The sequence below is a fragment of the Strix uralensis genome, chromosome 7 (assembly GCF_047716275.1).
Source record: "Strix uralensis isolate ZFMK-TIS-50842 chromosome 7, bStrUra1, whole genome shotgun sequence".
NCBI lineage: Eukaryota > Metazoa > Chordata > Aves > Strigiformes > Strigidae > Strix > Strix uralensis.
This window is the reverse complement of record NC_133978.1, coordinates 22,118,815-22,146,521: the sequence shown is the minus strand read 5'-3', so window position 1 is coordinate 22,146,521 and position 27,707 is coordinate 22,118,815. Positions and strand designations below refer to the sequence as shown.

The 27,707-nt window shown below is 39.3% G+C and overlaps 1 protein-coding gene across 12 annotated transcripts in view; it reads right to left on the bottom strand.

Annotated features, from left to right (window-relative positions):
- MAPK8 (mitogen-activated protein kinase 8) overlaps positions 1 to 16,887 on the bottom strand; it is a 52,345-nt gene extending 35,458 nt beyond the window's left edge. For 10 of the 12 annotated variants that reach the window (XR_012629681.1, XR_012629682.1, XR_012629683.1 and 7 more), the window contains exon 1: positions 16,620 to 16,714. The gene's annotated coding sequence lies outside the window, so the exon portion shown is untranslated. Of the gene's footprint in view, positions 1 to 16,396; positions 16,408 to 16,619; positions 16,715 to 16,820 lie in introns of those variants that run through there. The other 2 variants (XM_074874840.1, XM_074874841.1) reach the window with 2 other exon arrangements.
- Between the last annotated feature and the right edge of the window lie 10,820 nt (positions 16,888 to 27,707).

Sequence of the window (27,707 nt, the reverse complement as noted above, 5' to 3'; positions counted from 1 at the left end):
GTCTAGTTTTCAGCTGTCACATTTAAAGGCTTCTGGACATCTGCTAAACAGATAAGGCAAACAGAGCCCAGTTTTCAGATACTTAATACAACAAATGCTTCAAAGGCTCAAATTTAGGAAAGGAAAGAACAAAAGCATTCTGTTTCTTAAAGGTACGTTCATTAACTCATTCTGTGATTCACAAAAGTAATCACAGTTTAATGTTTTCTTTTTCCATACTGCCCTTGAAACTGAGTTATATTTCACAATACTTCCAGCTCCGTTAAATGCTAATGCAGTCAAGGAATCTGGAAAAAGGAGTTAATGTTAGCTGTGTGAACACTGCAGCAAGATATTACTAGACCAGTATAAATGCTAAAGATGTTTGAAAAATCTGAAGCTTATTCTAAAATGAAATATTCTCATAGTTGACTACAGGATTAATTTTCTTAACCTTCTGCACAGCTTTCAAATTACGCCTTCATAAATCAGATGGTTTTAAGTTGAACAACTACCACATGATTGGCTAAACTACTCCTAATGTTGACATGCATTTAATGAGATCTCTAGCTTGTGTGTAATTGATATAGAAGGGCCTTGCACAACATTTAATGTGCATCTGCGTTATGTCCTCTGTTTGGCTGACGCCACCCACAAGAGGAGAGGCATAGCACAGAATTTCAAGTTTACAGCTTGATCTCAGGAGCTATTTTCCACAGGCAACTATTATAAACAAAACCACAAATATACTGGAGTGATTCTTATATACCACAGGTCTGAAATGCAGCGTAGGTACATTTCTTAAAATAGCAGTACATTTTAACATATCTTTTGGCCACCAGAAAGTCTAACTTCACTAGTTACAGGTTCAGTAAAGCAAAGGTGGACATCAGGTCTCAGTGTTCATCCAGAAGAGAAGTACTGAGGCAGGGGAAACCTGCATAAATGCAACAAGGGCACATTTAGATTTCTGGTTTATGACTTGTCTACCCCTTTCAAGTCTGAACAGAGAAGAGTTAAGTCACTTCAGTTTGCCTGAAGACAAGAGATTTGAGAAATATTGATTTTTTTAAACTTTAGGACCATTATGTTTTCTTTTTTAATACTCACTTTTTACAGACAATTCAAAGCCAATTATTTGATTTCTAAGAGCCTATTGAATATTTAACAATAAATAGATGGCTTTCTCCACTAAAGGTGATAATTTCAGAAAAGATGACAGGTTTGGTATAGAAAAATAAATATAGCTTTAAAGCAAAAAACTTCCGAGTTATGCAATAGCAAAATGAAATTTAGGAGAATATAATACGAGCTGTTTGTACCAACAAATTAGCTCAGTAGTTCAGCAAACGACATTGCCAGATTGATAAATCTCTTGGGAAGACTTAGAGCCCTCTCTGTTAAAACTAACTCTGTTCTTAGTACATTTTACAGAAAACAACTATGCAGAGTCCTAAATTAACAACGCAAGAAATCCATCAACACTAATGCAATCCTCCCAGTGATTTAAAATTGCAGTTTACAGGTTCAAATAGTGACTCTAGCCTCATGCTCCAGCCAGATCCCATGATGACTTTTTCTAGGCATCTAGAAAACTAGATAGAGTTTTCTTCATATATTTCTGTCATCTCATCTGAGTATTAAAACAGTCACTGTAATCTGAGGAATCTACTAAGAAGGGGAGGATGTGCAGGGAAATAAACCACCCCCTTCTCCACTCCAGCTACCTTTTCTTGGCCAATACTCACCTTATTACAGTTTCCATAAAAAGATCAACTAATTGAATGCAATTGCAATCAACTGAACTTAATTCTGCATTCCAAAAATCACTTGGAGTCCCAGTCAGTATCAAGGATCCATCTACCACTTAAAGAGCACAGGCTCACACAACAGCACCTGCACTCCATACAGAATTCTGATTCGAACCCGTACAGTGATCCCTTTCCCATCAATAGAAAAGTAAAATAAAGAAATTCGTAAAATTAAAACGAACATTAGCTTTACTATTAAAAAACAAATTTGCATATGGGATGGTTGGGAGCACAACAGGCTCCAAGCAAAGGAGGAAGCATGTCTTCCCTTTGACAAGGAAGATCAACAAATCATATTGCTTGGAAAAGAATATTTACATAAAACTGGTTTTGTAAGCTACTCACAAAAGATCTAAAATTCAACTCCTTGTTCTAAATTCTTAACCTGGTAAATAAACAGTCTATACTTATTTCTTTATCGGTTGTCATTAAAAATTCCCTTAGTAAAATCTTCTAAATTCAATACTTTGTGTTGTCTACAAAAGAGTGTTCCAAGGACCAGCTACCACTTCTTGAAAGAGGCACTTACAAAACAAGTCTGATAATCTGACTTTAATCTCCACAACTGATATCTTTCCCCAAATCCCAGTTCTGTTTGGAACAGACAAGTAATCCTATTACCTCACATACATACAGGGAGCTTTCTTACAACCATCATCTCCAGATGTAAGTACAAAAGAAGTATAAAGGACCTCAAGAATTGTGAGGTGCTTTGAGTCTGGGCCCAAAGTAGTAGTGGCTGAAGGTAAGAACTCAAATGGAGAAAACTAAGCATTTTTAAGACTGAACATGCATAAGTACACACAGTCCCTTCAGGTTCACAGAGAACCTTTTGCAGATGAGGTACTCTCAGATACTCTAAACCAAGCCGCTTTCTTGCTATGCATACATCTCTCCAGCCTTTGGGTTGCTTCTGCTCTCTAGTCCCATACTTCTCTTCACAGATATAACAGTACACACTATTCATTCCTTATTTCCTTTTCCATCTCAAAAATTCTTGCATCCTCACAAATTCCAGACCTTGCACTTCACACTTAGGCAAGAAACTGCATCTCCCCTATAACTCTTCAAAAATGTCAAGGCAGCCTGGACTACCATGGAAAAAGGAATCTTTCTAATTGCTATTTACTACTGTGGATTATGGAAGAAAAACTGCAATTTTAAAAATCAGAAACAAAGCAAGAGTTTTCCAGATCCTGAATCAAAGCAGAAATACATATTTAAAATTTACTAAGGATGATACGAACACAAGAAAAACAACAGAGGAGCCTGAATTAGTAGAGGAGGACTCGGGGGGTTTTCCCCCCCCCCATCTGTAAAACACACAGTGAGTAAGAGGCAAGAGAGCAGAACCCAAGCACACCGAGGATGAACTAATCTTCTAGGGGGACACCAGGGCTATCTCCAGAGCTGCTGATAAATGCTAGTCAACTTCTCAGTAATACAGAGAAGTTCTTCAGCAGACACCCAGGCACAGCCCTCTGGTTTTCTTTCTTGCAAAAATGGGTGAACTTTTATCTTTAATGCTATTATAGTAGAATTTGAGGGGCAAGAAAGGAGAAAACTTCTTCACAGAAACACAACCAGCAACTTTTTTTTTTTAATTACTATTACTGAGCCTCCTGCAATTTAAATCTTTCCCAGCCTAATATTTACACATTTTATGAACTGTAATGCCCAAGCCAGACATTGTGTTATCCACTGAATAAAAATAACTCCAGTGTGTTATGGAAGGGGGCAGAATGTTTCCATAAAATTTCACACCTACTGAAAGTCAGCTTCCAGCTTAGGGACAGACTAAAAGTTATTTGTATATATAATTTTTCTCATTTAATAAGGTTATCAAATGCATGTTTCATTTTTCATCTTAATTAAAATGACCTGCTCTTTCTTCTAGTCACTTCAGTCAGTGAGTGACCCCCACGGAGGGGCTGTGACAGCAGCTGCAGCACTGACTGGGGCAGAGCGCAGGGGAACAGCCTGACTTACAAGCACCACTAGCACTTAGGAGCTTCCCTGTTTGCTTTGGAGGGAGCGAAGGCACACAGAAGAGAGTTAGGACTGGCAGCCAATCAAGGATTTCTCCAGGGAAGCAGAACATACTTATTTCCCCAAGCAGAGCTCTTCAGTAGCAGCTGCTGGCAAATGCAGCCCCCTGAGTTTTCCCTTTTCACGCTGTTCCTTGCCCTCTCTCGAACAAGGTGATTTCACCAAGGCTGAGGACATGTTCTGTGGCATCACTGAAGCTGGGATCCCCTAGGGATTATATTTGCAGGGTTAGTCATCTAGGCAGGAACTTGAAGCTGGCATGTTCTCTAGCATGGCTCCTGTCAGACTTACCTGATCAATACCATAGCATCTCAGCAGAAAGTAGATGTTTCCACAAAGCACATGTCATTTTGGGAACCTCACCCCAAATGTTTCACAAGCCACAATAAAAGGTTAATAACAAAACCAGGAATGAGCTCAAACAGCTTATTTTCAACATCATGTTTTATGCACCAGTGCTTGAACTCCCTGCATCAAACTATGTTCAAATACTAGGTAGCCAGAAATCGCAATCAGCCACAGCTTGCAGCCATCAGTGTCAAAATGTTAACAGCTGAACCTGAAACTGGGGAAACCTGAAGTGAGAGAAAGTGAGCAGCGCTCCATGATTTTTGTATTAGGCAACTGGATCTTCAGCTTTTCCACTTCTGTGTTTCAGGCAACTTCAAACAGTCTGATATAATGTCAGAAGCGACTAACAATTCAGAGGTTGTTTAACAGCAAAGAAAGACCTACAACTGGCAGCAACAAAATAAAGACTGTAACTAGCAGACTATTGAGATACTGGCATTTGTCTAGAAATGGGTAGTATAATATCACATCCAAACATGTAGAAAGCCACAAAACCAATTCCTGTTGTTAAACACTTCTCCAACTGAACTATTTCCTAGAGCTGCTCGGCCAGCTGGCATGGACAGAACCTCCAACAGCAATTTCACACACATGGAGCACAGGCAAGGCCAACATGTCCACTTCACATCACATTTTCCTCAGAAGGTCAAAGCATGCATTTATGCAAACAGCAATATTTTCTGAAGTGGTTTAAGAAAACGCCTTGCCTCAATAGAGATCAGCAGCACCAACTTCAGATGCTGAACCTGCACTCACAATTTTTGAGTACCCTCTATATAAAAATCAATATTAAACTGCTATGCACATTTCTGAAGAACTGCTACGCACATTGCTAAAGTGAATTCTTATACTGTGAAACATCTCTTACAAAACATCCAAAATAACACAATCAATATAATTTCTGCTGCTTCTAAAATATTTGTTTATTATCGAATCAAATTCAGCTGAGAATCAAATTCTTTATAGTCAGATAACCACACCACATACCTTGCACAAGCAGGAAAACGAAGAACCAAGTAACAAGTGCACACACAGAGTAAATTATTCACAACTGACATAAGTTTTGCAGTGATTCTCTTTTCAAAACAGACATTTTTCTGGTTTTTAATCGATAAAGCTGTTATTGGGAGGATTTCACTTAATCCACCTTCCTACTCTTGCACCTCAGTTTCTCTACACTCTAAAATATTGTCACATAATGCCAGTCTACAAGCTACAGCCCTTCCACTACAAAAAAATACTAGCATATAGTAGTCATTCATGAAGACTTAAGGTATTGTTTGTTAACAGCACAGAGACAATAAAAGAGATCACCACAAAGCACAGGAAAAAAATCCCACATGGGACTGCACGTTTCTATTTATCTTCTACACACTTATATTACCTAAAACAATCAGATAACTGACCTCACCTCTGGCACTTCTAGTGCTACCCAGTTTTATCTCCCCTTTACAAGTCACTAAAGCAGCTCGTCACGAAGAAAATTATCCACAGTCTGTTGGTTTAGGCCCTGCCTGGCAATTAGGTAAAACACACATTATGGACACCAGCATCTCTAACTTTGTAACATGTGAAGCTGAAGTAAAACAAAATTAAGATTCAAAAAAACAGAAGAATGAGAAGATAAGTCAAAATATATAGCATAGTACAAAAATCAGACTTCCAGTAGCCTGAAGGCAAGGAAAAAAAGAAGTGCAAGTGAGTGCATGCTATCAGCTCCATGAAAAGATGTGAAAATTTGTGCTTGCTTATCTACCATTTTTTCAACCATCTCTGTCTCCTCTAAGGAAGCAGGGAAGTCTGCTGGTTTGTAGCGGCGGAGATGAAACCTGACACTTCATCATCTGTGAATATTAAACACTTGGTGCTATCCAGATTTCCTGGTTTACGGAATATATTTTTTAAAAAGGTACATATTCTGAACATGAAGCATTCTCTGGAGAGAGCCACCAACATAAGCATTTAAAACATCCTGAAAACTGTATTAAGTGTTACAAAATTTCAGATTTACCCAAACCTTATCTGAGGCTTACGAGTTGATTTTGGTGACACTCAAATCAGCCCTGGTTATTCACATCAGAAACAAATAAGACAGCAGCACATAAAACCTCCCAGCACTTCTCATGGTCAAGTCAGTTCCTGTAACACAACCCGCTGCTCTGGAATGTCCTTATCTGTGACCAATAGCACTTATTTAACATACACAGCCTCACCAAGTTATAAATCACTTCTGATTTAGTTTATTACAATGACACTCTGCTACTATATGGTATTCTGTACTATAAGTTTTCCAGAGTTTTGTATTTTGTGATAAGGGTATATATGACACAGAAATTAACACAGGAGGTTGCACAGTGAAATCATGTATTTGTAATGGAATATACTGCAGTTTCTCTATTCTTTTTTCAAGTAGTGATTGGACATCAGCAGAGATTCTTTAAGATAAATATCTTCCTTCCTCTCTAGAATAGGTTTTAGATTCATGTGCCAGTAGGATGTAAAAGAAGAGGCAGATAGGCTGCAGCACGCAGTATTAAACAGCCTGTAAACTGGCATTTCTAATGCAGAAGATTCTCACCCTACCTTTCCTCTCTAGTTTTTTTTTTTAATGGACTCCTGAACTGTGATGTTAATCACAAAAAGATTTAATAGGTAGCATTTTTCTAGAACAAGCATTATTAGAATGAATAGTGCTACATCTACAAAAAAATTACCACTCTGCAAACACTCTGCAGTGCTACATTTCATAGGAGAGTATCTCTACAGCTTCTTCAGTGTAATGTCACATGAAGCTCCACTACAGATGGTTCCATGATGAATCCTATTATCACAATATATGAAGTAACACTTCGCCAACTGTCTCTTGCAGGTCAGTTTTGCCACAGAAATCATAAACTGAAATGGTTCTATCAAAAAAACCCTTGTGTAATTCTACAGTTTGGGAGAGAAGCTCTTATGACAGCAGAGTAAAAGACTATTCTTAGCAACACTCTCTTTTTCAGAAATAATAGGATAAGGCAAGGATCTTCCAATTCCTTAATCCTTTTTCAAATAAAAGATTATAAAAAAAGGACAGTAGATGGTGAGAAAATCAAGGTAAACATTTTTCAAAAGGCTTAAAATATTCAAGTTTATGGCAGGGCATTATTTGTCACTCCAATTTTTTTTTAACAATGTTCTTAAAATCTGAAATCAGTGAAAATTCAGTGAAGCACAACTTCAAAAAGCTGTCCCATTTTAAGTACCAAATTCAACTGTCAGAAGAGCAATCTGAACGCATGCTGGTGGACCCAGAAAACAGGTTAGAAGTCTCACTTAAACCATAATCCTGCCAAATGACTGGGACTACTGCATTCAAGGGCATGCTATTCCATACAGCTTTACATACCTCCCTTTTGTGCAGAATCGTATGTCACAGCCCATTCAACTTAATCAAGTACTTGAGAAAGCTTAACTGTAATCTAACTTGAAATTCACAAGAAGAGAATAAATTATTAATCTTGGCACTATACTGTTTCAGCTAACTACCTAAGGGACTGTTAATTCTAACCGTATCACAAAAGTTTGCCTGCATATGCTAGTCCTCTGCCCACCCAATGATCACTGGCAAAGCAGTAATATATAATAAATAGGCAAACCATCAGCACAGTAAAACAGCAAATATGACTCAAGAGTGCTTCAGTGAGATCTGCACAAGGTTAGAAGCGAAATCCCATTCCAGGATTACTCTGGGGTAGGGGAAATGGTTGTTCTTTAACCTCTTCTTGTAGGGGAAGATGAAGCATATGGAAGCTAAATGTTTCAGCAGAAGAAACAGATGAAAAGATTCTCTAATTCTTTTAAAGGACACAAGCAAATTAAAGATATGAAATGACCTAAAATACTCATTAACTATCTATCAGTGGTGAAGAGGACAATAGCTACAGAACATTAGAGGAAGTAAGGAGTTGCATAACAGCTAGGAAAAAAAGTTTTCAGAATGTTCTAAAACTACATTTAAGAATCACATCAATAGTTCCACCAAAAAGAAAATCCTAAAACATTTTAACTTTAAATCCCAGTTACAAAAACTTAAGAATCCAATTATGAATGTGCTACTTTCACTAATTCATGCATTTATCTGTTAAGTACAAGCAGATTAATGTGCTATGAAATCCTGTTTAAAGTATTTGGCATAAAATACCTGAGTAATAAGAGCTTTAGAATGGAACAAAAAACTCCAAAACATATTACAACCTCAGCACTGACAATTCCTTCACACATACTTCCTGCAATGCAGTACAGTACTTTGCACAATAATTTACTGGGAATGGGGTAGGAAGGCAGGCAGTACATTTCAAAATAAAGGCTTTACTTTCTAGGTATTTTGTAGGAAACTACACCAATCTTCAGGATTTATTACTAACGGCAATAGTCTGTTCTGTTGTCCCATTTCCTTTAGACTTCGGTAGTGCCTGATGCTCTGTCCTAGAAAAGAATTCCTAGGACAGAGGTTCCCAAACTAGGAAGAGTTAGAGAATTCCCATTCTTTAAACAAGAACAAAAAAATCCTTCAGAAGCACTGCTCTGCACTGTACACTAGTGCTAGTGGGTATGCGCACAAAGAGTTGTGATGAGAAACTTTCTGAAGAAAACTAAGAACAAAGCATTTCAAATAAACTAAGAGCAGGAAAATAAAGTACCTCTAGTCACATCAAGGTTCTCTGATTCCCCCACAACACCACTCCAATATTAATGAAACTTTTATGTCCAACATAATCTTATTAGAAACTAAACTTTTCTTCCCCACCTCAACATGTAAGCAGCAGAAGAATCCTGTAATGCCTCAATTTAAAAAACAGCAAAAGAAACCCTAGCTAGTGTTCAACAAGGAGGAATTTGGCATTGCAGCAATTGTGCAAATGAAAGTCACTAGCTGTTGGAAGGCTTTGCTCCTCAATAAATGAACCACTGCCACACACAAAGACCTTCCTGTTACTGTGTGTCTCCTGAGTATTCACTTTTGGCACTAAAAGAAACAAATGAACCTAGCCCACACCTTCTAACAAAGCTTTTTAGGGTATCATGTTACTACCCTTCCTACTCTGAAGGTGACCAGGATGCTTCTAACTGTCGAAAACATTCACACAATGAACAATCAAGAATTTATCAAGATTTTAATGTTTCCATAGTAAAACTTAAAATTTGGATTACATGCTTGAAATTATGTTTGTACCTTATACCCAAGATCCTGCAGGAAGCATCATAACTACTGCTAACCTTGCTCCAACATAATCTTAGGCATTAAAGCTATTAAGAGAATACATCTAGGGCTTGCAAGAATGTCCCATCTCCAAAACCAGATTTCCCACAGAATTCTTAAGAGTCATACACAAGCAGCTGTATTCACATATTTGCCTATGGGTTCAAACCCCAGGACAGCTGCTTTGCCAAGATACAAACCAGTCACTCCGGGCTGTAACTTTCTATCCTCGTTACCTCCTGTTCCCTAAGATTTCTGGTTAACTTTACTAAATGGACAATACATAAGAATTAACAGAAATAAATGAGCTGCAAGATGCTGTCTTTTCAAGGTGGCACTAGCATTAAGGACAACTGCACAGAAAGATTTATGGATCTGCCACGGCTCTTTTTCTTTCTCCCTGCTGCTATTAGTCCTACCACCTCTCTGCAGTCATGAACTGCTATTGTGATCAATTTGAAATCACAGCTGGTTTGCTCCATGAAGCCACTTTCTGGAGTAACCATGCTCCAACTAAGCATAAGGAACCATCACCCACCCAGCAGAAGATCAAAGCCTTGCAGCAGCAGCTGCCAACATGCTCCTCCGCTACAGAAAGCAAGATCTGGACAAACTTCAACTGGCTACCAGGCTGCTTACTGCAGGCTGTTCCTTTGGAGATAGGTTTTTATGTTCACCACAGTGATCACAGGCATGATACGTACCATAACCTTTTTTTTATCCTTTATGCTAGCCTGCAAGCACTTCTAGCCTAGACAGCTGGAAAGTTCAATGCAGGGCAGAAAAATGCCAGTATTGCCACCAGCAGACTTGAATGAAGATGCTGATCACATTTTATTACTTCTCCCTCCACACTAACACAGTTCTGAGCAGCCTTGTTTATCTATGTCAACGTGCCTTTGTTTTGTCAACTTCCTCAAGCTACTTTGAAAATAAAATTTTAAAAATCTATAAACAGTAGAATCATAATATGGCTTGAAAGCAACCTCTGGAGATCATCTATGTGCTCAAAACAGGTAGAACTTCAAATCTGTATTGAAATCAGGTTGCTCTGGACCTTGTCCAGTCAAAAGTCTCCATGGCTGGAGAGTCTTGTGGCCCCTCTGGGCTCTTGCTGCAGCACTCACCCATTCCCATGCATCAAGACATTCCCTTCACATCCTACTGAAATTTCCCTTCTTATGTCTTGTGACCATTGACTCATCTTTCACTGTACACTTCTGGGGGGAAAGTGGCTCCATCATCTCTATAAATCCTTGCTTAAAGATGGCTAAATACAGCAATTACATTCTCCCTTAGCCTTCTCTTCCTCAGGTTGCAAACCCAGTCCCTCCTCCACCCTTAGGTGCTCCAGGCCCCAGCCATCTGAGCAACCTACAGCTGGACTCCCTCCAGTCTGTCTCACACTGGGTGCACTATGTGTGATCTACTGGGCAGCACTGCAGCTTCACAGCTGCTTCACCCATGGGAACAGTTCCTTCCCTGCACTTGCTGGCCAGGCTCTTTCTAATGCAGCCCAGTAAGTAAAGAGCCTTGAGGGCTACAGAGAAACACTGCTGACTCCTGGGCAGTTTCTCATTCATCAGGAGCCCCAGGTTCTCTTCTGCAAGAGTTGCTGCCCAGCCAGCAGCTCCCAGCAATCCACAGCAGAAGAATCATTTTCATTTTACACACCTACATGCATAAAATGAAAGACACACTTACAGAGCCGGGCATTTCCATGACTTTGAGATCACAGTGAGAAATATGATACCTAACATTCATTCTTCTTATTTTTCAACAATCAAAACACCAGACTGGAGACATTTCAGGTTTTGTTCAGCATACTAAAAGTAGAAGGTAGATGTTTGAATGGACACAGACTACGATGATGGAAACACTCATTTTAGCCATAGTTTGTAGTTAAAAGAGCTTTTTTCCTCCATGCTTTTAAGATCTATAGTACAGAAAAAAAAAGCTTGGTATAATGTCGATATAATTAAATAACAGGAGGTTGTCAGAGTTGGGTTTGTTTGGGGTTGGTTTTTATTTTTAAATACTCAAAATTAATAATTACAGTGAATAGGCATTGCAGCAGGACTGTAGAATTAATGTTTGCCCTTTTTGTTTGTTTTAGGTGTACACACATATGAGCACATATACAGTATTTGCTTTGTTTGCAACACAAATGACCATTAAGTTAAAGTATATTTTCTGCCAGTCACCACTTTAGCTACAATATCCAACTGAGAATGATTAATAAGCATCCCGTCTGTTCATATATCAAGCAGCATTTATCCGACAATAAAAGTGACAATATGGGCAACAACTGTGAGGTTTATTTTAGTATCAAGCTTACAGGCAATCAATTTGGACAGAGAAATAGCCAAAGATTAGCTTTTAATCACTTATAGGAAAAAAGCATCTAAAGTTAAGAAGAAATGTGTTGCTATTATTATAAGCTTGGTACACCAAAATTATTATCTCTTCACACATAAATTAAAGAAAAATTAGAAAACCTTACAAAAATATTTTACAAAATAAGTAACAGTCAAGGTAATAGTACTATATAAACAGCTGGTTGGACAGTTCTCCATGCTGATCTGATTCAACATCAGTAATGGATCTCCTTCTCACAGTTTGATGCAGTCAGCTCCAGCCTCTTGGAGTTCTCATCCAAAAATCTATGTAAAACCTATAGGAGAAGCAAACTCCTATTCACTTTGGCTGTATGATAAGCTGGAGTGTGTTCCTTATGCTACACAGAATGCAAGAGTCTTCCAGTTCACAAAAGAAGGCTTGCGACCCCATGTGCTTGGTGTGTTCCTTGAGTTCATATATCAAAGTTTACATCAAGGAAATCTTAAGTTGCATTTTAAAAGTATCTAGCAATTCTGGTTGGTTTTGCTATGTGACTTAATTCCACAAATTCAAGTATTAATTCCTCTTAATTAAAGGTTATATCATGCATAGCTACACTTACTGCTATTTACTTCCCATAAACTTCAAGTCGATGTATTGGCAATGTATTCCACCCATCACCAAGTCATCAAGAATTTCTCAGAATCATCTTCGAATTCTTCTAAGACAGCACATTTCTTAAAAAATATCACCATTCACTAAGAAGGCTACGGTTTTGCCAACAAACTTGTACAGATTAATAGTACTAATAAAATTCCACTAAGTATTTGGTAAATACAAACAACTTGGGAAACTACTCAGTGACCTACATCGGTAGTCCCCTATTTTGAGTAAGAGCTGGGACATAAAAGGAGTATTTCAAACATTTTTCCTGAAGACTTCATGTATTACTGAGATATAATAAGCTGGAAAAATATATAGTAAGGGAAGTTTTGAACATTCAATTAAAAGCTGCCCCTACCAAGCAGAATAACCTAAAAGATAAACGCTACATATTTTTGAAGTACCACAAAAGACAAGTGAGCATTTGCATTACTACATGTAAAATACAGTCCTAAAATAGTTAATATTTTCTTCTTCACAAACACAGTATTTAAAGCGGAAAACACAGTTATGAGCACCGAGAGGATGCAATTTTTGCCTCACCACCCTGCCCCAGTCCAAAAATTTCCAGATTTTTTTATTGAAGGGCCCCTATTGATATTACACATACACTTTGAAACAATACAGCTAGGTGTAGAAATGGATGTCCATCCACACAAAGTTACGGACTCATACCTTCTAGTTCAATGTTCACTACCAAATGGGTACTCATCCCCAATTCATTTGGGGCTCTACAGTGCATTGAAGAAACCAAAATAAACACCTTGTTCAGAATGCTTTTCAGTAACAGCAGCAGAAGACCAAGTCTTCAGACAGAACTTTAAACAAGCTCTTCTCAACATAAGAGGCTTGCCCACTTCCATCACTTTAGTCTTCCAGCCATCACTACTTGATCTGTGAATACCTTTGTGCGTACGCATGACTGACAGCAATCCCCACCTAAGCAGCCCCCTTGCCTTCCAACCTTGCAGTGGCATAACTGTTTGTTCAGACACACAAGGGAATTAATCAGGCTGAAAAATAGTCCAAGAGGAAGATTTTTTTTTCAGCTGGATCAGTGAGCTCCTTGATCTATTTTGCCACACAGCAGCTGGCAAGAAGGAACAGCGGGTAAGAGAAACTGCTTAAGCAATGTAGCCACTGAAGATGAAACTGTGGTGTGATGTTATAGAAATATGAACACTTATAATTGCCCTGAAAACTCAAGGACTTTATTAACCAAGTATTTTTCACTGACACTACAGTCACTGTTAAAAATAATATATGCAAATAAAAATGACTATTGCTGTATTTTCATACAAGTATACCTTGTAATGGAGCAATGAATGCCTATTTAAGTATAGCTCATCTTTTCATGAGGATAGCCAGAAAGGGCCTTTATCAAATTTAAAGGTGAATTTCCATCTCCATTTAAACAAGAGAATTCTTGAAAGACTTGAAAACTAGATGTTCAGGTTCTTAAATCAAAGTAAAAATTGTTTTTCAGAATCCATGTCCAAACTATGGTGAATTTCACAGCAGGCAAACAACATAAGTAGTCTTAACTGGCATTTTTAGAGCGCTTTCAAAAGCCAAGAGATCTTTCCATAACATAAACAGAAGCCTGTTGCTGCAGGTTTTGAATTAAGGACTAAGGGGTTTTTTTTTAAAGGAAACATTTACAGCAATAAAATACATTTTAGGATCAAAACTAGATTAGTCTAATTTCCAAAGTGATACAGCAATGAACATTATATATATATTAAAAATATATAGTAAAACTATATGCACACGGAGCACTTTTTCTCCCAGGGGGGTGGGTGGGAAATGAAGTTTAAGAAATAGCACACCATACTTTTCAGCAGACTATCAAGAAGGGCATTTGTATTTATCCAGAATACTGGCTCAATCCTCAGAAATGAGGAGCTGAGCATATACTTTCCATGCATCTTTTAAACAATAAGCATTCAAACAATTTAGCCAGTTGAGGAAGGATGAAAAAGAAACCAAAAACACATATACAATGAACAAATAACCGGGTATCACTATAGTCTCGAATACTATCCCATTAGCTCATGGTTTAAAAAAAATACACACAAAACATGAAATAAACACATCAATCTCAGGTAAGTATCAGACAGAAAATAAATTCAGTTGTTAAAATCTCCAAACACTTGTTTATTCCTAATATTTGCATAACAATTCACCAATATAACAAGTTTACCTAAAGCCTTTACAAAGAAGGTTATACCTGCACACCTATAAAGCCAGCAAAGGCCTTAGTCACTAAAGAACAGGGTTAAAAGCTAAAACACAAAAACCGCACACAAAAGACAACTCTACTTCTGTGTAGAAGAAGCAGTCCAAAACTACAGGACTCAGAACCATATTAGATCATCCCACTTACGTTTCTGACCTACAAGTCTCCATGAAGTATGTGGCAGCCCACAAGATTATTTTGAATGTTTATACAAGCCAATGGTCCAAAGAGTTTGGGAACTTCTGCACTGGAAGACACCATTAAAATTCCTTTTTCAGAGTGATGACATAACTTCATACACCCTCTGCAACTCTGGATTAGTCTCATTCAGCAGATGTTTCTTTCTCCCTTCTCCTATCATACTTTTGCCCAGCTGGCCCTGAAAACTGTCAAGATCTGACAGGCAGCCTGCAAATTGTCTGGTCCCTGCACTGGCATCACACATTCTGCAGAATTCCATACCTGCATCCTACTGTCAAACTAGTCTACGTTACACATCTTTGAACCAAATGGGAAAAAAGACAAGATGGCTGCCCCCACAGACTGAGATCAAAGCAAGGGACTATTTTAAATTCAACATAATTTTCTTAACTACGATTAGAAGAATTAAGAGTTTCCCTTTATGACATATAAGTAATGCTCAAGTCAGTGAACTCACTTTGACAGTATCCTTAACTAGGTTTGGCCCTGTTTCTCTTCACGTTACAGTTTAAACCATTTCCAAGTTATCTAATATACTGCTATACCCGCAAATACATAAAGATGCATGTCATATACTATTCTGCCCTAGAAGTGCATTCTATTTGGCATCTCTAGAAGTGAGACTAGGTCTCATGTGACCTGTCAGACTATCACTGCTTAAGTCTCCACACCTGTAAGTAAAACCCAGCTGCAAGGAGTAAGCTTGCTCAATTCCACATGCACATGCCCTAGGGCAAGTAATACTTTCCTTCCCCGAACAAGCATAACACCCTTTGTGTTTATATTATCAGATAGGCCAAGGCGGGTAGGCTTTTTCGATTGTCTGAAAACGCTTCGGCAAGCCTGTTCTGTACCGAAATTCAAAAACACGCTATGCGTTCAAAACCCTTATTGTAGCTGGTGGGGCTGGAAATAAATAATCAAGTGGGATTTTTATTTGTAGGTTATTAGCGGTGCTCAAATCAAACTTCACTGACAGAACCACTCCAGACAAAAAGGCATAAAGAAACGGGCTTCGGGAGTAAAACTGGATGCTGTTAACAACACAGAGAAACCAAAGACCAGAAGAAATTCTGCAAAGAGACAGCTCACTTTTTTTGCAACAAATATAAGAATTCCAAGCAAAAGAATCAAAGACACTGCCTGACTCCCCCAAGCCCCTACAGCTGGGGCAATTACATTATCCCAGAAGGATAATTTTTGCTTTAAGAGGCGCTTTTAAGAGCAAGGTCACGGAAGCTGACCACAGAGGTGGCTCGCTCGCAGGCTGCATTCCCTCTCCTCCACCGCAGACCCTTCCTTCCCCGAAGGCCGAGCGGGCGCCCGGGCTGGAAGGAGACGCCAGCCCGGCCTGCCTGGGTGCCTCCGCTCCCCGGAGGAGGAGGAGCCCCGCGCCGAGCCTCCTGCCCCTCCTGCCACACCAACAAAGAGGCCCCCGCCATTATCCGCCGAGACACCTACAGCCCCCCCGCCCCAGCCCCGAGCAGACGTGGAAGGTCACCGGACCGGAGAGCCCCGCACCGCCTCCCGCCCCCGGGCAAGGGCACGGGCCGCCCCCGGCTCCCTCCCCGCCCGCCGCCCCGCTGAAACGTAAACAAAGCGGCCGGGCCGGGCCCGAGCCCGGCCCCCGCGGCGCGGCCGCTCGCCCGCATCCCGCGCCCCACCGCACGGTACCCGCCCCGCTCCCCACACCGCCGCTCCAGCGAGGCCGGGGCCCGCCAGGGCTCCCCGGCACCGCGCTCACCGCCTCCCGCCGCCGCCTCCTGCCTCGGCCGCTGAGTAATGAGCCGGGGCCGGGCCGCGCACACGCACCGCCCGCCCGCCGCGGCTGCGGCTGCCCGCCCCCTCCGCTCGCCCCGCCCCGGCCCCGGGCTCCGCGCTGCCGCCGCCCGCCCCCTGCCCTCGGCCCCGCGGCCCTGCCGCGCCCCGGGGGCCCGGCCCCGACCTGCTCCCCGCGGAGGCTGGGGGGGGCCCGGCTGCCCGCCGGCCCGTCCATCCCTGCTCGGCGCCGGCATCACTCTGGCGCCTCCGCACCCTTTCCTCTGGAGCAGTTCCTTTCCTGAATTACGCCCCTTAGCCAGGCCTCCCTTCCTCCTGGGGCTTTCGTAAAAAATCTGTGTTTTTCAGGTCTTTGCCTTCACGCTCTCCGCCAGTGCTTTGGTACGCGACCATCGCACTCTGGCAGCAGTATTCTGCCGCTCCTTGACATCTTTCACGGCCTTGGCAGCTCCAGGCTTCCCGTTGCCTGGCATGGCAGAGCTTTATCTCATTATTGAGTGTCTGGAGTGTTGTAACGTTTTCTTGTTCTGTATCTGTTTTGGCACTGTTTTTCCTCTAAATCTTCAGTGCCTCTGTGGGATTTTGAGTTACCCATTACCATTGCCTTTGGCTCTTGGCACCTGACATGAGTACTATCTCCTCGGTTTTTCAGTATTTTGTTTGGTATACCATCTTTCTTTTTTTCTTATTTTATTTTTTTTTTCCCAGAATGTCCCTGCTTAGAGATGAAAGGAGGCCCCTCAGCACCATGAAGACATGTCAGTATGGTTGAGGCAAGCCTTTGAATATTTTTACTACACAGTACAAAAAAGGCCTTATGACCAGTATTTAAATATATATTAAATCTTCCAGTTAGGCACAAGATGCTGTAAAAATGGATATTTCACATTTAATTCATTGTCAAACATTTGAGTGGCCTATACCACATTTCTGAAGATGCCAAAGATTATACTGAGATTGTTGCTGCTAGCAGCTTTTATCCATGTGTAATAAGCATGGATTTTTACATGGTAAGGGTGTGCTTCAGAATATTCCAGTTTTGCCCACCATCTTGGTGTCAAAAGCTTCACTTCCATAAAGCTGTCCATATACTACTCATATGCCAATTTTAGTGAGATCTTTGCACTCTCTGCCCTTAAAATTCTCAATTTAAGCAAGCCCATTTTCACTCCATATGTTAGAAGTGGTTCTTTTACAGTTCCCCACAGACAGATACATGATGCTTGCTTTGGATCTATGCAAAAAACCAAAACAAAGCTATTGCTCAGACACCGTCCCCAGTCCTCTTGAGATGCCACTGGGCTCTAAGTGTGTTTCTAAGACACACCTCCCACCTCACCTCTGATTATTTCTGTGGGACAGCCCTGGAATTGAATTAGCCAGGGTTTTTTTAGCTTTGAGGCTTTCTCTTGTTGCCAGACATCGCATACCCCTCGTCCTATCACTACACTCCCTGATAAAGAGTCCCTCCCCATCCTTTCTGCAGGCCCCCTTTAAGTACTGGAAGGTTGCAGTAAGGTCTCCCCGGAGCCTTCTCTCTTCTAGGCTGAACAACCCTAACTCTCCCAGCTGGTTCTCATAAGGGAGGTACTTCAGCCCCCTGATCATCTTCGTGGCCTCTTCTGGACCTGTGCAAGCAGGTCTGTGTCCTTCTTATGCTGGGGGCCCCAGATCTGAACACAGCACTGCAGGTGGGGTCTCACGAGAGCGGAGTAGAAGGGGAGAATCCCCTCCCTTGACCTGCTGGACACACTTCTCTTGATGCAGCGCAGGACACGGCTGGCTTTCTGGGCTGTGAGCACACAGTGCTGGCTCATAGTCAGTTTTCCATCCACTAATAGCCCCAAGTCCTTCTCCGCAGGGCTACTCTCAATCCACTCTTTGCCCAGCCTGTATTTGTGCATGGGATTGCCTTGACCCATATGCAGGACCTTGCACTTGGCCTTGTTGAACTTCATGAGGTTTGCACAGGCCCACCTCTTGAGCCTGTCCAGGTCCCTCTGGATGGCACATCCCTTCCCTCCAGTGTGTCGACCACACCACACAGCTTGGTGTCAAACTTGCCAATGAAGGACAACAGTCCCTTTAAATTATAAAATGGTATTTTGCTTAGGATACAGATTTGTCACATTTCTTTTTTAGGGCATAATCAAATTCTCATTAAGATTTTATAGTTTACAAAGTTGACTCTTTTAAACAGAGATATATTTCTAAGTGACTTTTAAAAACTAGTCCTCATAACCTTGTACACCATCAGCATCTATTGCCATCTTGCATGTAGAGCTGATAAGCAACAGAAATAATGATGCAGAAATCACACAAAAAGTATTGATGTTGCAAAGCATAATGAAGGAGCGTTATATATTTTAATAGGGGCTCCAAAATATTTAAAGATTTTACGAAGGAAAACTGTGAAAGGAAGATAAGAATTTAATACTGTAAATATGCTACTTACCAGTATAAAAAATAAAGATACTATGATAGATAGGCTGTAAAGGTGCTGTACACTATGCAAAATTTACAAGACATACCTCTGTAAGTAAGGACAAATGTTTCTTTGATTGTGTGTGTAATCAATTTTTCAAAACCAAGTCCCTATATAAGAAAATAAAACTTTGAGAATGTCATTGAGCATCACTATAGTATTGTTTTTGAAACTGCTTTGCAGAAGTATTTCCTTATAAGCATAAGGGCTATACTCACATATTGCACATGTCTCAGTGGAAGCTGTTTTCTGAATTGTCCTGACTGATATCCAAGAAAATACAAAATTTAAAGTTCTGATATCCATGAAAGTAAACAGGTATTTTGCAATGGACTTCATCAAAACCAGCATTTTTCTCTGGACCTCTTGACAGATTAGAATGATACAGTCAAGAGCAAGAATATGGGTGCATTACAAGACAACATATAGGCAAGTGTACAGGAGATTCATGTTTGTTCATAGAGAATCAGTAGCAGAAGGGGAAAAAGGTTTTGCAGAACAATATAAAGAGAGAAGACGACACAAGGAAGTGTGGCTACCTGGCAGAGGTGTAGGTCTTTTCAGCAAGGGCTCTCAGACTGTGGCCACAGTATGACATGTTAGGATTTTTGGTGACAGGTTTGGCAATAAAGGCGAATGATGGCCCATGAGAAAGTCTGAAAGCTGATAAGGGTCTGTTTGACAAAATAATGGGAAACACCAACCTCAGAACTTGAATTTTCCTTTCTGAAATGAACATGAAATTTTATATATAAGGAGAATCTGATGAGCAGTTTTATTTAATAATAGAAACTCCAAAATTAAGTTAATGAACGATCTGGAGCATGAAAATCATCCTCTGCTTACATGTATTTGTTAATCATTCTCTCACCTCCTCATTTGTGGTTTCTGTGTAGCATTAGTCTTGGATTTGTACTGCTGCTTTAAAATAAGCAGTTGTTGAGTGTTTAATAAATATTTTGATAAAAAAGTATCAGTAAAATCTGAATTATGTCAAAATACTGCAAGCTTTCTCCCTCCCATACAGCAGTATACAAGTATGTTTATGAACATCATATTAAAACGTCTGGATTCAGCACTCGTGAAATTACATTAATCATGTAGTTTTGTAATTTTTTAATATTTTTATTAAGTTCTTATCGATTACCACACTCTTGGTAGTAAACACAGTTTTAACACATTGATGTTTACAAACTGCAAAGCAAACAATTCAGGCTGAAATCTTTGGAGTCAAGGCAATGGATCTGAGTCTCTGACCCAAATTCTCATATCAAAAATTAGAAACTCTAACATAAAATAACAGGCCCAAAGATACATGAAACAGTCATTTTTGCCCACAAAACATCCATTGTAAAGAATAATGATTTATTTTTGCACAGAAATGGATTAGCATAATACACATAGTGACTCAGTATGCTTCAGCTGAGTGGGACAGTAGTGAACAGATACAAAGTGGTAACTGCTTAAACCAGAATAGCTGTTTTTCAAGTAAATACCTGATTATGCCTACAGTCATTTTTAGACAAGCTGAAAATAGAAATAAGATACTATAGGCATGTGTTGTAACTACAAGATATCAACATGTAGACAAAGAACTGCATATTCTGATTTTTCAAAAATCTTTTTATGTGTTTAAAAATATTTCTTTGCAAGAATGGACCATCTAACCTTTCTTTTCTTAAGCAATGTTCAATAGACTGCATTGTCAAAAATTTAATTTTGTGTGACTTCTCAGGCTGCGCTACCTGTGCACACATGCAGCCACTGTAATTCTATCACTCATTTATTTTAGATGTTTATACATCATCATCACACAGGCAGTGAAAGCTGCCTTCTGGAAATGAACCAAATTAACAGACCCTCTCCTCACCTCACTAATTATTTCATCAAGAAGAGATCAACAGGAATTGTGGGTACTCAGGGGGCCCAGTTTTTCCATGCTAAGGCTTGATTAAGTCACAGCCAGGATCAACATCCATGTCCTCCTATGAAAACAGGTTGATAAATATTGTTTGCTAAGGAAGATATATGTGGAAAGAAAACACAGACTTTGAAACATTTTAGAAAATACCAGAAGTAATACAAATGTTTATGTGAAATGAACGAAGTGGTTTGGTAATAATATCTTTTCTTAAACATTATTTTACCATCGGTTGTGGCATAGAAGCTGCATTTCACATAAGAAAGTGAAATGGAAATTTGCTAGAAACTAATTACAACCAAAACCCAAATTAATAGACATATTAACAGCCTAAAAAAGGTAGAAAGGAAAATGAACCAGGAATCACACATTCTAATTGTTGATAAATACAGCTGATGTTAAAATGTTTCATTTTAATTATGAAATAGATTTAAAAGAACCTAATAAAATAAACATTATAACAGCTAGATTTTTTATTTAATTACGTCTTGAAAAGCAGTATGAAATCCACTTCAAGTAACTAGCTGGAGGGACTTGTATTCCCTCTTAGAATAGAACTAGAAAGAGTCAGTAGTTGCCAAATGCTGTTTTACACTTGAATGCTGACTGTTAGCAAATACTCATGAACTGGCATAAATATTTTTTTTTTTTTAGTAGCAACCAAAATGAATTGAGCACTTGCTGGCTTGAGCAAATGTAACAGAAGGCAAGCAGCCACCATGGGGCACCAATGCCACAGGTTATAAATGTGAACATGAAGGTAGGGCCACATTCATGGCTAAGGGATACTGAAGCTCAGTAAAAATTACCTTTCTGTATGTGTAGTCAAAAAACTGTGTTCTCTGAAATATCAGTAATACTATTAACCCCTTCCTTGCTGATCCTGCAAAGTTCTTTCTGAGCTGCCATAATTCCATGTACAGCCAATTTATATTAATAGGTATATTGAGTAAAAAGCAGCAAAGTATGTACAATCATTAGACATACTCAGCCAACTTGAAATTGTTTGTGGAGAGAAGTGTAACTATTAAAAAACAGGCTTATGATGTCACATGCCTCATATTTCTCTACACTGATATTACACAGCATAGGGTGATCTTTATACTACTATTCAACTGAATTTTTGCTTGGGCGAATTTAGTAAAAGTTTTTGGATTTGGCATTATCTGAGGACAGCATTAGACAGTGGGCTCACTGGGCTGGATTGTGGCAATATATTCTACCTATGTCCCAACCAAGTTGTTGTGGTTTCTTTACTGGGGAAAGATTGGTTGTAAATGTATGCAGCTTTTCAGCTGTGGGGTTTAGATCAGCAATCTTCCAAACATACTTCTAATTTATATCTGTACCCCACACCTGTCTTTCTAAATTACATACTAACATGCCTGATCTCCCTTCCTACACCCTTATCAATGAAGACTTTTTATTTGGCTTTCTAAAAATAATTCCAGAGCAGAAGGCATTTCCAGGATTCAGAACAAGGCCATAGAGACTTTTATATCAGTTGTTTCACCCTTGTCATTATAAGGTGATCATAGCTGGAAAAGCCCCTGTACCATCCTCTGTTCATGGTTTGTGCTACATGGGACCATTCAAAGTTGACCAAAATTTAGTGACCTTATATTGAACAACACCACTGATGACTCTGGCGCGAACTCAGGGGATACCAAAGGCAAATTTTCAGTTACATTCTCTCCAACCAGCATTCAATGTTCTTCAGCCCGGAACTTGCTCAATACATCTTTCTGATTAAAAAGACTTATCAGGAGTGCACCAATTGTTGTCAGAGTTTTCTAATTTCAACTCCTAAACGCTAACGTCTTTCCCATGTTAGATAGGGTCATACATTATCTCTGAAAAGAGCTAGAGAATGGATGCGTTTCAAATGAAATTGGACACCACCAATTATCTGACATCCTGTCTAAATGTTAGTTGAATCTAGCATTCCATATAATGATCCCAATACAAAACCTAATAACTTCTGAATGTAGTTTTGTAAAACAACTAAATGTGGGGACTGTGAGCTAAATGGCAGGTAGAGGAATATGGACAACTTGGCTTTATCTCTTTTCACTTGGTATTTTATCATGAACTGACCAAAGCATTTTGAAGGTAATTAATAGTGCATGTTACGCCTATGCTGCACAATACCATGACTTAGCACTAAGCAAACCACACTAGGCAGAATAAGGAGGATAACTGCAATAATAAATTATTCCCCTTCGGTGAAACTATACCTCTTTGTGCTACTTTGGTGCCTGCACACATCTCTGCGTTGTGGAATACTACCCTGTGACCATGTATGTATACTCATTTAAAATATATTTTGATCACTTCAGCTATAGTAGAGAAAATTCTTTTCATTCTGTAAGTAAAGTGTTAATCTGATATATATAAGTATATCTGAATGTGTGAAGGTTTCATTGTGGTGGCCAAGAGCAAACCAAATATAAAATCTCTTTTCCAAGAGAGCAAAGAGATTTTTTTTTTTTTCCTTATAACCAGCATCCACGTAATTGCTGGGTAAAATGGCTATTTTTAATGAAACTATACACGGAGTGTACACATGGAATTCCATCACCATATTCCAGAAACGTTTAACAAAGTTTCACTCTTTCTTTCCTCAGATTAATGGCCTGAATTTACAGTTCTTATTTAGAGAGTAACTCCATTATAGTCTAAGAGCATTTGTCATTAAACAGTGCCAGTTTGTACTTTGTATCACGAATTACTTGCTTCACACCCTCTCTTCTTGTATCCTAGAAAGATGCATTGGAGGATGTATCATAGGAATACTGCCTCACTGAATTACTTATGGGATCAGCAGAGCTGCCATCAGGTATCACAAACATGAGCTACTTGTCCAATCATGTTTTATTGCTTCACATCACATCTCAAAAGCAGTGTAAGAAGCAAAAGCAAATTAAACAGATTGTATTAAAAGTGATATTTAAATTGGGTCTCATCCATTCATAGAACTTCCTAAAGATTTTGAAACTCCCAGGGGTTTGATCCAGCCTTTGCCAACTACTGTTTTTAAGGAAAACCAGTTACTGTCACCAGTGGTAGGTAAGAGTTACGCTGCCCTCCTGCCCCCTTCAAACACAAACTTAAAAACAAACCACAAAACACCTCCACTCTCAGTTTAGTGAGTTTCTTTAATTAACTTAGGAATTATTTCTTAAAGGGAAACAGGCTGTTCCAGTATGTTTGTTCAGCTGTTGATCTGAAATTAATTTCCTTACATAGATCCTTTCTTTGTATCTTGCTTACATATTGGCCTCTTCTCTTTTTCTTCAAAACTGAGATCAGGTCTATACAAATCTGACCTGATTCCCATGAAGATACAGCTGTGAAATACCCCTGACAGCAAAGCCCAGAACAAGAGCATAGACTCACATCTTCATATTACTTTGCTAAGCTAAATATAGATGACTGGACCAATTCTAATCTGCTTAGAAATTGTTATGGAAATAAAACTTTAATTTGTGTGTATACTGGGCATAGGGATGATGCATGGAAGTTCACTATCAGAAGAAGTGGTTAGGTCCTGTTATGTGACTTGAGCAGACTTAAAACAAAAAGGGAGATTCCCTGATTTTTCTGAAAGTTCAAGTGATCTACATTTAGCCCTGACAGCTCAAGCAGTTCATGATCCCCTATATGGGACTCTGAACTAAAAACAGTTACAACTTAACAGAAGCACTGTGAATCTTCTCTGTTTAACAGAAACCCCATGCCTGACCTGTGGTTGCAGTTTTGACAGCCTGCTTGTACCATCAACATCTGAGAAATAAACAATAATCCTCACCTTTATGTAAACTTTAAGAGCTTCCCACACTTCAGCTTCTGTGGGATGAAAAGGCATTAATGGTCAGAGAATATTTGGATTCTAACCCTTGCCAGTTCTCAGAAAGCTGGACAGAACATAAGGGAGATCCTAAGCCTCCATCCGGCAGTTCCTTCACTGGGATAAATAGTCTTTCATCTTGTTAACCTTCTTTCATAGTGATCTAGTTACATAAAATTTGCCACAATTGCATACATGTCATCTCTACACCATAAGGATTCAATAGGTGAGTAAAATGAAAAATTGAGCACTCAAACTGAGTTTATGAGTCTGAAATACTACTTTGGTTCAGACCAATATGATGTGAATAATTTTCTAAAATGGCTGTTTTCAATGACTATTTAGAATAGAGAAGGAACCATGGGTGATAATACAATTTCATAAATCTGGAACCGTTGCTTACACCAACAGAACTACCACAGGTTTGCATTGGGCCTATGCTTTCATGAGAAGAATGACTGAGTGTTTTCTTAAAACAATGGAGCATAAAGTATTCAGGAACTTTGATTAGTTAATCAAATCAACATTTCTACCTAATTTAATGGGAGAATATTCACATAACACATTATTTCTAGCAAAATGATTCAACAAGCCACACACCCTATTAACTCCACAAACAGCATTATATGCACATCTACTTAAATCAAATCTGGTAGCTACGCATGCATCACTATAAATAACTTCCTATCTCCTCCCTACTCATTACTTGAGGAAGGAATAGCCACAAACTTCTGTGTTGCTTTTCTCCTTCTATTATGACTGTACTGGACAACCAGGCTGAATACATCCCAAGGTGTATCAATGCTCAGAGTTTCTTTTTATCATCAACAGCCTTTTGCTGATCTGTTGGTATTTGGGTCCATGAATCCAAAAAATGAAAAGCAGTATCAATCCCAGTGATCACAGGAAAAGAGTCAACAAATAGTCTTTGTTGCACAGTTGGTAAGATTTATAAGTAAATGTTGTTTTGCCAATTCCAAAATGTTCTGTTTGAGACATCTCAGATGTGAGACTTTTCTACATAGTTTTATTCCTGCCTGCATTCCAGATTCCTTCAGATTTATGACTTCTGGACCAAGACCAAATTTAGAAAAAAATAGATTTATTTTGCTGCTATAAAGAAAAGGGACCAGAGATGGGATAAAAAAGGTGGGTGATGTGCCCAGTGTTAAAATTCAGCAAAATGGATGTTTTCAGTGACATTTTGGATAAGGCAATATTGCATTTGTCAGTGTCAGAAGAGAGGGATTTGCAGCAATTGAGATGATGAAAGCCTGAATAAATTTTGTTTAAAGATAGATAAAGAATGCGATAGCTTCTAAATTTTATTCAAAAGCACATGTCAAGATCCAGATACAGTGGAAGGGTTGACCTAGGAAGAAGACCAAACCGAATGTGGGACCCAGGGTACGGGCTAGGGATAACAGCGATTAAGAAAGGAAAAAGGAGTGAGAAATATGGAAATAAGAGGGCTTTTTTTGGCCATGTTGAACTTAAATGACTAGTTGCATGAAGATAGGCAAAGAGAGACAATCCAGGGTTTTCATTTGGACATGAAGAGAGAAATCTGCAGTGGAGACATCTGTGAGGCATTGGCATACAAATTGTAGCTGAAATTGCATTTGCAAATCACATTGCTCAGGGACAAATTATAGGGAGAAAGAGTAAACAAATGCAGCTTTGTGGAATGCTTATACAAAGCTGGAGGGAGAAAGCAAAGGATCCTTCAACTATTCCCCAGAAGAGCATTTATGGAGGACAAGAATCAGGAGTGGAGACAGTCTTACAGTCCAAGGAAGGACAAGACATGAAGAAGAACATGGCTGAGTGTCAGCTGATAAATCAAACAGTATGAGGACCTAGGGTAATGATGATTTCAGCTTCTGATGGTAAAATAATCTTGACTTGGGTCTACCGTAGACATGGACTGCAACAGAGATGTCTGCCTGATGTGAATATTTTCTCTTTGTAGCTTTTGGCCTTTTGTATGATACCATATTTTCTGTTGTGTCATCCAATTTTTGAGGGTCTTCTTTAAAAATAAAATGCTGTCTGCTCTAGCTGAATACTAACATCATAAAAATTGATACTTGCCATTGCAATACATAACATACATTTTGATAATTTCTTCTGTGTTTGGGCTTTTTTTAATACGTGGAAGTAACGGAATGAATTCAGACTTTTTGGAGGCAGATGGACTTCTATTTAGCTCAAACCAGAAGAAGCTGTTTTGAAGATGGAAGGAATAAAATAGAATGCCAAGAGAAACAGAGCTGGGAAGAATGGAGGAACAATTAATGTGAAGAGCTTATTGAATAAGTCCAATAGCATTCTGTTTTGTTTTGCTAAGGTTTTTTTTTCTTTACTTTCTTATGCCCAGCTCACAGTTGCCCTGCAGCATCCCATTTGCTCCCTTTGCCCTGCTCTGAGCACAGCTGCACCCTGCAATAATTAACCAGAATTTTTCAGATTGACCAATATTAAAAAAACCAATCAAATTCCCTTCTTTCACTTGTTTTTTTCTGCCAGACATACCCATCAAAATCTTATCCACATTGTGTATTGAGCCTGAAGGATTTTGCTGCTCCTAAAAGACACATTCACCCCCTTAGAGCATCAATCACTGCTTCGGTGTACTGCTTCTCTCTGGACTGGCAGAGGGCTGAATGTGACATCAGTCTACAGGGCTTTAGGTCTAATGCTCCCGTGTGTGTCAGGTAATCCAATAGAGTTCTTATATGTCGACGGATCCAGAGATTTATATTGAGCCACTTCCTAAAAGCTGACTCTCATTATC